This window comes from Phasianus colchicus, chromosome Z (assembly GCF_987193195.1).
Source record: "Phasianus colchicus chromosome Z, bPhaCol1.hap1.1, whole genome shotgun sequence".
Classification (NCBI taxonomy): domain Eukaryota; kingdom Metazoa; phylum Chordata; class Aves; order Galliformes; family Phasianidae; genus Phasianus; species Phasianus colchicus.
Window position 1 is genome coordinate 70,122,865 of NC_143476.1, and position 13,112 is coordinate 70,135,976.

Sequence of the window (13,112 nt, forward strand, 5' to 3'; positions counted from 1 at the left end):
TGGTGATTTTGATGAAAAGCAAAGGTCCTGCCATAGAGGCCTAGCAGCACTGGTTCCCATGTGCTGTCCCTACACGTGTCATGCAAACTCACCTTCTCCTGCAGCCCTGGCTGCTCACCCTGTAAGGACGGCATGCTGATGCAATATGGAACACATGTCTAGTTGAGGGTTACTTTTACAGTGAAACATAATATTGCAGCAACTTTCGCCTCCATAAATACCAGCACATCCTTGTCGAGATGCTCAAGTTGCACTGGGCGCAGAGCTGAGCCTTGTACCAGGGTATGAAAGCTGATTCTGGATACTAGTCTGTGTTAGTGTTCAGCCAGAGTGAATTTTTCTCGGTAGTCTGAAAGTTACAAGGCTGTAAAATGAGTGACATATGAAGTCCATTACAGATACGCTTAAAAATATATCTATCTGTTTTGCTTACATATACTCTCACTGAGAGTCAAGAAACCTCATCAAAAAGGAATCCTCTCCCCAAATTCCCATCTCCAGTAATACTACTACAGAGCAGATGAGATCTTGCTGTTCAAAGCTGAGACCAATAAAAATGCTGTGGTGAGCTTTCACCAGACCCACATATGTCCTTGTGTAAGTAAGACACAAGGCATATGTTGTCCATAACTGATCACCAGTGACAGTGCACAAACATACTGGTTCCTCAGGACTGTGGGCAAAGCCAAAGGCTTTAGGCACTCCAAAAACAGAATTTTGTGGTCTGATAATAAATGATGATCTGAAGTGAATGGCAAATTCATATGTCCACCATAAGGCCTTGTACTTCCATCCTGTTCCACCATTGTCAGCCTAGTCTTCTAGATGAAAAACAAGCTTTGTGATTTTGTGGACAATCAAAACAAAGATGGTGAGAAAACCACCAAAAAATCAAAAAGAAAGTTTGAAGAATGTTATTGAACTAATGTCAAAATGCTAGCTGATCTTTTAAAGCTAATTTCAATTTCATTTTGGCATTGCTTAATGTTCTTCAAAACATTTTTACTTCTTTAGGGGGGCACTTGGATCAGCTTTAAAGTGGAGAATGGTGTTTCAAAATAATGAGAAGAAAAGTTTTGATTTCTGCATCAAATGGAAATAGGTGTAGCATTCTAAAATCTCTGCATGTCAAAAGCACAGAAATTAAATATAAGTTTTTATATACTTTTGCCAACTTTTCCTTGGAAACTTATCAAGTTATACCCAATTTTTAAAAGTTTGCTACTTAACAGATCTGCTTGCTAATAAAAACTCCTTTCCTCTCTAATCCAGAGTTAAAGCTGTGAGCTGCAACCCTGTGCTTTCAGACATTCCCACTGGGACTGTAGCAGGCTGGTGTCTTCTGCAAGCATAAATTCAGCAGTGAGATTCACAGCTGAGGGAAGGGTAAAATCAGTTGAGGTACTCAGTTGTAAAACCAGGGCCGTGCAACAGGAAATCAGGAACAGGCTTCTAATTTCACACCATCAGTGAAAAGAAAAAGGAATTTATAAAGTTAATTAAAATAAAAGAACTCCTTTGTAAATTATGCGTGAGGATGTTGGAGTGAAAAGGACAGAAGGCAAACGAATATTTAAGATTGTGAATTTGACTAATTCTGGTGGGAGCTTTTTGCCTAGTCTTTGTTGCAGCTGAGTGGGGCTGCTTATGCAAGATCTGCTTCCCAAATGCATGAAGGATGTGGAGCCCACTGCCCTCTGACAGCAAGAAGTCAGAGGACATGTACCCCACTGCAAGGAAGGACCCTGCTGCCACAAGAACACAGCGGGTCTTGGAAGGACCTGCTGTCTGCTGGGAAGCTGTGAGTTAGAACACCTGTACCTCTACTCCTGCCACCTGGATGGCAGGAGTTTTCTACCTGCTGAGGTGATGTCACGTGGCACTGGCCATCATAGAATCATAAGAGATGCCGCTTTGGAAGAGACCCATAAGGATCATCAGGTCCAGCTCCAGCACCTCTTGGTAGCAATGGGCTTCCTTATGTGACCTGGAGGATACCACCTTCAGTACAAAACCTGCAGGAGTCCCTACAAAATGAGCTCAGTCTGTTATGAGTCTGTTGCTTGGCACCATGCGCCAAATTGTGCTCTTGCTTAAACCTGCATAAAGGTGAAGTAGCTCTGCTAGAGTCCAAGAAGATAATCCAGATTTATGCCGTGCTGATTAGAAGCACAGCTTAGTCCTGTGATTTTACACAACTGCAGTTTTACTAGTCCTCTGGGTGTGGAGCAAAAGTGTTTGTATTTACTTGCTCTGAATTTTAAGTGCACTTTGCTGTGGTGCCTTAACTAAAGCAGCTTTCGGAAGCGTGGATCTTTCTGATCAATATATTCTCCTCTGCTTGTGAATTGTGGCCGAACATCCTGAGCCATGCAGGACCCATAAAGCACCAGTCTGTAAAAGCTTTTCACCTTGGCTAATCTAGTGTCTCCTCCTGTGTTATATATGACATCAAACCTTTTGGAGCACTCAGCTGCCTGTACTCCCACCTGTCTGCGGGCTGCTTTGTTGCTGCTTCAGGTGGTGCGTAACCACCTTCCCTTGGGTGAGTTATTACAGCACATCATTGCCTTTTCCTGTTGAAATGAATCAATGTCAAAAACTTCATGAGTGTATTTTTGGTGAAAATATCTGGTAACTCACCCATTTTTCCACCTCTCGTGGCTGGCTTTTTAACAAAACAAACTGGATTTTCCTGCCTGTAGGTAACAGCTTTACATCTAAGGTTGAGTTACTTTGTCACGACCAGCAGTAGGGGAGCTTGCCACATGCATCCCTTTGGAATGTTAAGTACCAACAGCATTTGGCTCCCCAAACATAACATTTCTGTCTGTGGAGGGTGGCTGCTGGGGCTAGAGAGTCCTCTTCATGGACACGAGGACTTGTTCTTCTCTTTAATACTGTATTATTCAGGTGCTGCAAGCTGAAAGGAAATGAAGAAAGGGAAATGTTTTCGGTCCAAGCGGGAAAGCAGTTTCTGGCAGGATTAAATGATGTCCCATCTCCTGAATTCTGCTTGTGCCACTAATCATTCCTTTATGATGAAACAGTTGCTGTTACAATCTTTCTAGAAAACATACTTCAGCTGCAGCAGAGAGCTTTAAAGCACCAAAATGTGACAACTCATTGAAACAAATAATTTAAGAAAAAATGGAGCAGAAAAATAAAGTTCTCCACTGAATAGCATTAGTCAGTTTATAATAAGAAGGGGAATTGGAATTTAGTCATGGTTGAATGTTTCCCATTTCCACTTAGCTTTCACAGCATCCATTTCTAATTGTGCTTTTGTGGTGAAGGAGGTGTTGGGATTTTCATGAGTTTGGGGAATATCCTTGCTTTATCCTGAAAGCACCTGTCTGTTCTCTCCATGGCACAGCCTCTAATCCTGTCCTGGATGCAGTGAGACAAAATGGGCTACTAATTTCATGGTTGAAGTCAGAAGAGATAATATCTGCTCAGTTCCTTGCACTCCTGGAATTCAGCTTTTGTGTCCTCAAACAGATCAGGATGCGTGATTCCAGCCAGGTGGGCATGATTTCTACATGTACTGAAAAATAGAATATTGAGATTTCTTGATACTAAATAAAAATTTTAATAGAATTGAGTCACAGAAAGACTTTCATTGCATTCCCCTTTTATTCTCAATATATGCTCTAACTATGTCTGTGGAATACAGCTTGTCAATGCACATAAGTACAGTCTGATTCATGTTGACATCTTTGACATCTTGTAAATACTGGAGAGGTGTTATTCATGCAGCTGAAAAGGCACTGCTCAGAGAGTGGGAAGAAACAATATTATGCCCCTTTAACATGACTTTTTAAAGGCTACCTCCTTTGTAGAGCATGTTCAAAGACATCAAATCCAAGATCCAGAAGGAAACAGAGTCAGGAGAGGGTTAAAGAAGGCAGTGATGCCTGATGTTAACATCTTTCCCCTTTTTCAGCTTTGTAAAAGATAAATGTTTCAGATTTCAATCTGTGGTTCCCAGCAGTGCTTTGGGAACACTGCAGTAGGCCTGCAAAAATCGCTAATGCTGGGCCAAGCCGAGATAATGCGTCTCAGCAGGAATGACATAATGCCCTAAAAGAAGACTATGATGTAATGCATATCTCAAAAAAATCAGAGCCAATTTCCGTTACCAAGCCTTGAAGTCTAGTGCTAATGCTGCACTATGCAAAACTTTGGGAGGTTAGATCTTTTCTTCTTTCTATTTTTTTAGAAGAATAATTTTGCAAGGCTTACAGCACTCGTGCATTCTGTAACCACTCTGCTTCACACTTCTTGTAATTTGGGTGCATGCTGAAAAAACCATTAAGCATTTCACCTTGGTGGAGGTGCCTGCAATCCATTACTAGGAATGCTGTAATTTATAGTGTTAACATGGCTGTTTATGCAGGTGAGACATAAAGCATATATCCCATATTACAGTAAATCCTGCTTAATGAAGGTGTTATGTAGGGATTTATTAGAATCACTAATGTCTCATGGAAAAGTTAAGCAGTATTTGTGCTAAGCTCAGCTTGGGCATAAGCCAGTGCAGTTCCTTAGTCCTTGGTGGAACTGATCCCCTCTGGGGAAGGTGAGTGAGATTTGGCTCTGTGCAGCTTATAAGCCATCCCATCAAGTTTTGCTGTCTTGTATTAATGGCACATGCAGCCAGAGCAGCTAGATGCACCTGCTGTTCAGTGCTCCCATGGTGCATGAGCATGCAGGACAGCATGAAGGGAAATGCTGTGGGGTTTATTTCCAAACAGGGAATCTCTGAGCGAGTCCCTTGCATTCCTGCACCTGCCATCAGATTTTGGATCCTAAACAGCTCCCAACCCCATTGGGAATCCAATTGCTTGCCATGAACTGCTGCCCTGCCACTGGCATTTGTTGAAGTGGTGGGGCGTCCTGGAGTGTCATTCTGTCTCCTTGGATGGTTTGCAGCAAGGAGATGGTGGTGATTCCCAGGCTCAGTGCTGCATCCTGCACCCATCATAAAATGCATACCCATGCACTGTAAGTATGCAACCTTGACTACTTGCACAGCAGCATCACCATACTGTCATTATGTGGCAAAATGCATCCTTTTCTGAAGGCTCTGCATGCCATCACCAAGAGCACACTTTCAGTCCTCCAAAGTCAGACCTGATCCGGGCCATACATGGTACCAGTCACCTTCTAGTGCTTCTATCCTGGTCTATTGGAGAAGGAAAACCATACTGAAAACTCTCAAATCATTCAGGTTTCCAGCAGGGATGGACAGCAGGGCAAGGAAAGTGTTTATCACTTATCACTCTGATCCAGTGGGTGGTGTCCCTTCTATTAGCAGGGGGTTGTAACTAGATGGTATTTAATGTCCCTTCCAACTCAAGCCATTCTGCAATAATGTGATTCTATGACTGTTGATAATGCTGTTATGTGCACCTCACTTGCATACAATGGACAGTTTTTTAGCAGACACATTCTAGGGACAAGATGCGTATCTTCTGTGCAGGCATCACTCACATCCAGGGAATTCATTGTTTCTTAAAGAAAACCTGCCTCTGTGAACTCCAAACCCTGGTTTAGTTCAAAACATTGAGATAAGAAAATATCTTCATGCAAATAATTTTCAAAAGTACAGAAGCCAACTTTTTCCCCTCCTTCCTCTCCTTTCTGAGGCACACTTTCACATCTCCTATTTAATGTCCTTATTGATGATCTGGATGATGGAAAATTGAGTGAATCCTCAGTGAGTTGCAGATGACACCAAGATGGAAAGAAGCGTTCTGACTGGGGGTAGGAAAGTTCTACAGAGGGATCTGGACAGGCTGGATCACTGAGCTGAGGCCGATGGGATGAAGTTCAACACAAGCGAGTGCCAGGTTCTGTACTTTGGCCACAGCAATTCCAGGCAACACTATAGGCTTGGGGCAGAGCAGCTGGAAGACCATATGGAAGGAATATGAGATTGTTGGTCAGTGCTCAGCTAAAGATGAACCAGTAATGTTCCCAGGTAGCCAAAAAGACCAATGGCATCCTGGCTTGTATCAGAAATAGTGTTGCCAACAGAAGCAGGAAAGTGATTGTTCCGCAGCACTGTTGCGGCTACCCCTCAAGTACAGTGTTCAGTTTTGGGCCCCTCATTACAAGAAAGACACTGTGGCCCCAGAGCATGTCCAGAAAAGGGCAATGAAACATGTGAGGGGTCTATAACACAACTCATATGAGGAGTGTCTGAGGGAACTGGGATTGTTCAGTCTGGAGAAGAGAAAGCTCGGGGGAGATGTTATAGCTCTCTACAACTATCAGAAAGGAGGTTGTAGCAAGGAGGGGTTTGGCCTCTTATCCCAGGTAACTAGCAATAGGATGAGAGTGTTATGGTTTTATGATTTTGGTTATTGGTATTCCACATCATAACATCATGTAATACACTGGGAGTTAAAGAGTTAGTAGCCTGAAATTTCACCCGGGGAGACTCTGTTTGGATATTAGGAAAAATTTCTTCTCAGAAAGAGTGGTCAGGTGCTGGAATGGACTGCCCAGGGAGGTGGTTGAGCCATTGTCCCTGGAGGTGTTCAAGAAATGTTTAGATGTTGTACTAAGGGATACGGTTTACTGAGGAAGTATTGGTAGGAGGAGGACAATTGGGCTGAATGATCTTGGAGGTCTTTTCCAAATTTGGTTATTCTATTATTCTATTATCTTCTCCAGCACCCAGTCTTCCACCGTGCTTATCCAGCAGTAGAGAAAATCCATCTTCTGTTTTTCAAGAGGAATTCTGCAAGCTTCCGGACTCATGAGCCCTGGCTGTGCAACTGGAGCCACAAAAAAGCCAAATCTACACACAGTTCCAGTAGGTCCTTGCTGAGCCATCATGAATAGGCTGGCAGTAAGAACAGGTGTGCACTGAAAAAGCCAGGTACCTTGTAAGATGATGCTCTGCTCTCTTGTATATGTGTATAAAACAACATATTTTTCACTGCCCTCACTTTCAGAAACAAGACGTTTTGGATGAAATTTAAATAAAATAGCAGCTTGAGTCAGACGCATTTGGCAGAAAGAGGAGTAACTGAACACAAACACAATGGAAAATATTGTGCAGGACTCTTAACAGGAGGTGCCACCAGCTCTGTCTGGAGCCATGAATTACTCATCTCAGCCCCTGCATCTCACAGGAGTTTCACAGGCTTGGCGGCACAATGCCTTCTTGGAATAGGGCAGGTGGGAGTCTTGCTGGGTGCAGACTGGTCTGGGGTGCTTGGTGGCTTTGGATGTGAGAGCTGAACACCCCTGTCCAAGTCATGCCTGGCTGACTCCCTTACAGACAGAAACATTACCAGCCTGCAGCAGTGCTGGGCAGCACAGCCTCTCCTCTACTGAAGCCATTTCCAAACATGTATTTAGTCATGGACTTGTTTCTTAGAGCTGCTAAGCTCTCAGAGAACTCCAGCCCATGCAAGAGACTCAGAAACACGTTTCTCTTCAGCATCGTACACCAATGCTGGTGTGTCTTCTGCTCACCTACAGCTGCTTGTGCTGCCACATCCTGTGGCTTGAGTGCTTTAACTCCCCTGAGAACCATGAGATACATGAAGTGCTTGGACAGAATCATAGGGGTTGGAAGGGACCTCCAGAGATCATCGAGTCCAACCCCCCTGCCAAAGCAGGATCCCTACACCAGGTCGCACAGGTAGGCATCCAGGCGGGTCTTGAATATCTCCAGAGAAGGAGATTCCACAGCCTCCCTGGGCAGCCTGTTCCAGTGCTCCGTCACCTCACCGTAAAGAAGTTCTTGCACACATTGGTGCGGAACTTCCTATGCTCCAGCTTCTGGCCATTTCCTCCACACACTGCTGAAAACAGTCTGGCCTCGCCACTTTGCCCCCCACACCTTAGATATTTATAGACCTGGCTGCTGTGTTTTCACAGCTTTCAGGAGGCATGCCCAGTAGCCAAAAGCCACCACTTTTGTGGCCTACAAAAGAGAACAGGCAAATGTCCCATTGGCAGCACAACTCTGAGGGCTATCAGGTGCTCAGAACAGACTGCCCAAACCTCTCTGGTAGCCTGCATGGGGCTTTGCCCTGCAGAAGATGATGAGGATATTGTACTGCTATTGTAGAGAATTACATTTGGGTGCCAAGGAGCGAGCTGTACAAGTGAGCAGCTCGGATGGAGGAGAACCCTCTTGACTGCAAACAGCCCCATCGTCATCCACCTCTCAGCAGGTTCAAGGAGAGGTGTGGGTCAGCACAGTCCCGCATCCCACTTATCCCTACCTTTTTAGTCTTTCTAGAAAAGAAAATGTCTGTGCCATCACACTAGAGTGCTCTTATGATCAAACAACAGTCCAGACTGGAGGGGTGAAACTCAGCCACAGGAGTGCCTCAGACCTGAATTCTATCACTACAGGCAGGACAGAGTCAGTTCAAACCACATGGCATAGCTAATTCAGCTGCATGTTTAGGCATAGCTAATAAAGATAGCAGAGATTTCACCTGTGGGGTCATTGCACTGGAAACACCTGGAAGACATTTTCTAGGTACTTTCAAAATCACACCAGGGAACAAAGGTGACAGAAATCACTTTCCTTCTATTTTTAATTGTGCAGATTACATGTATTATGCAGCTGCTACTCTATCCCATTGGATTAGACCTACTGAAACATCTGGTTATTGATGTCCTACAAAATCCATTGCCAAGATACATATGCAAACATGGAAGATCTTGACTCCTAAATTCCCCTTAGCTCTAGCTTTAGCTTTGGGCTTTCTCACTGCAAAGTCATTCCATTTGCTTCAGCCTCATGTGTTCAAAAATATTAAAAGTAAAGATTCAGAAGTGAAAAACAAACAAACAAACATGGATACACTCAGCCAGTAGTGTAGTTCGCCCATGCAGGCACACACATACCTCAGAGGTAATCTTTATAGTTGCAGCACCGTAGGGTGAAATCCAGTCCTGGATTATTTGAATGCTACACGTAGTAGCCAACAATGATTTAATTAGCCAGTGCTCTTAAAAATCCAGCTGTTCATTCTTGACATTGAGCATCTGCATTAGTGAAGACCACAAGCTCTCTACTCAGTGTGCAAAGCAATACCCTTTGTAATTTCTTCTAAATTTATTGTCTTTAATATTGTGGAGTCTTATTGTTCTCATGCTGTGGGATGGGGTCAGGGAGGAGAAGCTGATGAGTTCTGGCTGTGCCCTTCTGAACTGGCATATCTAACTCAAATGCTTTTTAACTCTGCTCCTTGCTCCGCTAGAGAAAGTCTTCTCTTGCTATCGTTCTTACAATTTCTCATCCTATGGGACATTTTTAGGAAGACTAGTTCTTTATCCCTAGATAAAGTAGATCTTAGTAGATCTTTCTGTACCTTGAAACTGGGATTAATCAAGCTGGCTTCTAGGCTTTATTACCTCTCAGACTGGGGATGAGAGTCGCACACATGGGCAGTTTTGAGTAGTACACAAATGAGAAGTGCTGCAGGCATGGTAAATGTTCAGGTAGCAGAGAGGTTCAGGCAGGACGTAACCCTTCATCTTCCTCCAAGCAGTGCTGCCATAGGAGCACCACCATTACAGAGAAAACACTGCCAGATACAAATGCCGTTGCACATCCCAAGGGACATTAAAATGTCCAAGAAATTTCTATGCTGTAGTGAAGTGCTTCACTCAGTGCTGTTTGATGTAGCTGTTGAGATCAAGTGGATGCACAAAACTATGGACTCACTGCTGACAGAAGGTTATCAGGGTGCAAGCACTAAGCTGGCTGCTGTGGAACAGCCGGCCAAGTCTATGTGGTGGCAATTTTTTTTGGAGAAGTAGCAGCTGGTGCAAAGATGTGGGATGTAGATGAAGAAGTTAGTAACATCACTAGATACTTAAGGCTCCCAAGTACTATGGGCTGATTTGTGTTGTGCAAATGCAGTTTTGCTATTCCTGACTCTACGCTGATTAGGAGAAACACAACCCACTGCATTTTGCAATTGTAGATATGTTGTAAATCTTGTCTTGTGCTTCCTCTTCCTCAGCTTCTAGCAAAGTAAGTCCCACATCTGATGTAAGTAAGTTGTTTTCTGTGTGGTTTGAGACAGCCATTGTCAGCAGCAGGGCAATTTCAGAGCATCTGGGTACCAGCTGCCATAGTCCCAAATCATGCAGTGCCCCTTTTGCCAAAGTATTCCTAGTTGCTAAATCCAAGCCATCTGAGATAAGGTGAGTCGGTGTCTACCTAAGCATGCATGAAGGCAAATGGGAAATAGGTTGTGAATGTTCCAGTTTTTATACAAAAATAAATCCATAGGGCACATTGATTACTTACCTCTGGAAGTCCTAGGGCTGTCATGTTGGAAATGATGTTGGATGATGTGCTCCAACTGTCACGTAGGGTAGAGGTGAGATCAGAATTAGAGAGCCCTGTCCCTGTCTCACTTGTACCACTGGCAGGCCAGTAGGCCACATCGGCACTGTAATTATACATTCCACTTTTGCCTCTGGGGCATTTTACTAGAGCAAGATAATTAAGCTCTCCTTCTGGATATCCTCTTTTAATGAAATGGTGCACGTAACACAGCTTGGTATTTATTAACGATAATGAGTTTTTAAAACAATTTGAGGCAGCAGCTCACCTTTCACTTCTGTGGTTGCAGTGCATGTCCAGCATCATTCCCAATTTAATGATGCCATGCGTCTCAGGTCAGTCTCCTTTAGAAGGCAGTCTGCAACATAAAATACAGCAGCCTCCATTTGCAGTCAGGTCATTATGAAGGAAAAGCAGGTCCAGACTTGAGCTAATACAAGCAGATGCTGCCTTTACCCTCTGTTTGAGGTGCTGATGGTTGTTTATTAATTTTTAGCACAAGGTCACAAGTTTACTTGCCCACTGAATCTGAGTTAGTGACCTCGTATCTCATAGGCAAGCAAACACAAGCCTTCAATATCTGAAACTCACAATGTTTCTTAACAAGGAAAAGCAAAAATGTAAACCTCAAATTTGCAAGAGCCAGCTGAGGTTACACATTAATACCTTGACTACTAGAGCAGAGATGGTCTGATAAGGGCAGTGTAGCTTTCTGTCCCTAAGAGACCACAGAAGCCAAAGTCACATACTGGCTGCAGCAAAAGGCTGCAATGCACTATGCAGGAAAACCTGGGGCAAAATGAATTATCTCACTGGACATTTAAAAAAAAAAAATTGATTTTAAATACATACTTGAAGTGATGCTGGTGCTCTAGATATCACAGAATCGTAGAATGATTTGTTGGAAAGGACCTTAAAGTCCTCCTAGTTCCAACTCCCAGCCATGGGCACAGCTGCCGGCCACCAGATCAGGCTGACCACAACCCCATCCAACCTAGCTCTGAACATGTCCAGAGATGGGGCATCCACAGCTTCTCTGGGCAGTCTGTGCCAGGGCCTCAACACCCGCTTTTAGTTTAACACCATTCACCCTTGTCCTATCATTATCAGACTATATAAAAAGTCAGTCTCCTTCCTGATTATAAGCTCCTTTTAAGTATTTAAAGGCTGCAATGAGGTCTCCCACAAGCCTTCTCATCTCCAGGCTGGACAAACCCAGCTTCCTCATCCTTTTATTTGTAGGAGAGCTGTTCCAGCCCTCTGATCATCTTAGTGGCCCTCCTCTGGACCCACTCCAGGAGTTCTGTGTCTTTCTTGTGCTGGGAGCCCCAGGCCTGTATGCAGTACTCCAGATGGGGCCTTATGAGGGTAGAGCAGAGGGGTTAATCACCTTCCTTGCTCTGCTGGCCATAATACTGATTGACTTCTGGGCTGCTAGTGCACACTGCTGCTTCATGCTGAATTTCTCATCAACCAACCCCAGTCCTTCTCCTCAGAGGTGATCTCAGTAATTCTGTCAGCATTCTCACACAGAAACATATGCCTCTTTTCTGTCATCCTGTAGCTCAGCTGAAGTTTCACCTGAAATCTATAGTTTGTGCATGCATGATGAAAGACAGATCCCTGGTGTCTGGAAGCAGAAGAGGAGGCAATGCAATTTCTCGCAGCTGGGAGCTAGGGCATATAGACATGTGTTTGTGCAGCACTTACCATAACGGTTTATGGGCTGCTTGGCCCAGTTCTGTGACTACTGGGGTGGAGGGATTTTGCGAATCTGCGCCTCCAGAAAAGGGAAACAGGGGGACTCCAAAATAATTAAAAGTAGGGCAATGATCTGAGCAGAAACAAACTAATTTACTAAATATAGTATCGGAATGCAAGATAACACACTATAATACAACATAATGAGAATTGAAGCTAATAAATCAAATATGAGAGTGTCCGAAAGGTGGGTAGGCCTCACCATAACACTGAGGTGAGATGCGCAGTCCAGTTGAGCAGCAGGGAGGAGAGCCTGACAAAGAAGAGCGCATCAGGTGACCTACCAAGGCCTTATATCTGTTCCCCCTGAGCAGAAATGATAACAACACAGCAAACAGTCTTCTGGGCAAGCAGTTCTCTTCTGGGACAGGTACCTAGAACTGGAACATTAACACTTTGACTCCCAGTGCACTATATGATGTTATGATGTGGAATACCAATAACCAAAAATCATAAAACCATGGCAGGTTTCCTCCAGGACTGGATTCTGAATCATTCTGAAATTCAACTAATAAAGATAGTAATATTATAAAAATTAATAATTTTAGCCAAGAGTACATTTAAATCACTCCTCTTATGAAAATGATGTAAGATCCCACAAGATTGTGCACCAGATATTTCTAGACATTTTTTAGTGTCTAGAACATGTACATGCTCACATGGCTTAAAAGGCCATTAATCATCTTCTGGTGGCTGAAGGGCAATGTCAGCCTTTAAGGGAATATATCCAGGGATCCAGGTTTACCTGTACATCATGACAGTTCACACTGGAGTATCTCATGCTTATGGGTATTTGTTTGCACTAGACATGACAGCACCAATCTGTTTGAAGGAAAGAGTTTTCAGTGAAAGAAACTGTACACACACGTTTTGCTGCTTACTCAAGGAAAATGTCTAGGCCCTGCACAGATAAAACCTTATCTACTATTTCCATGACCAGTACCATTGAGAAAATGAGACAAGAGAAATATTGCACTCTGCTTAAGGGCAGCAATGTCAGCTTCAATGCTGA

General features: G+C 43.7%; 1 long non-coding RNA gene across 1 annotated transcript; it reads right to left on the minus strand.

Moving 5' to 3' along the window:
• Positions 1-3,194: 3,194 nt before the first annotated feature.
• LOC149913067 (uncharacterized) lies at positions 3,195-12,505 on the minus strand. Its single transcript, XR_016462118.1, has 3 exons — positions 12,303-12,505; positions 10,608-10,697; positions 3,195-3,547 (listed from the first exon to the last, which is right to left on the minus strand). It is a non-coding gene; the product is annotated as an uncharacterized LOC149913067 (long non-coding RNA).
• Between the last annotated feature and the right edge of the window lie 607 nt (positions 12,506-13,112).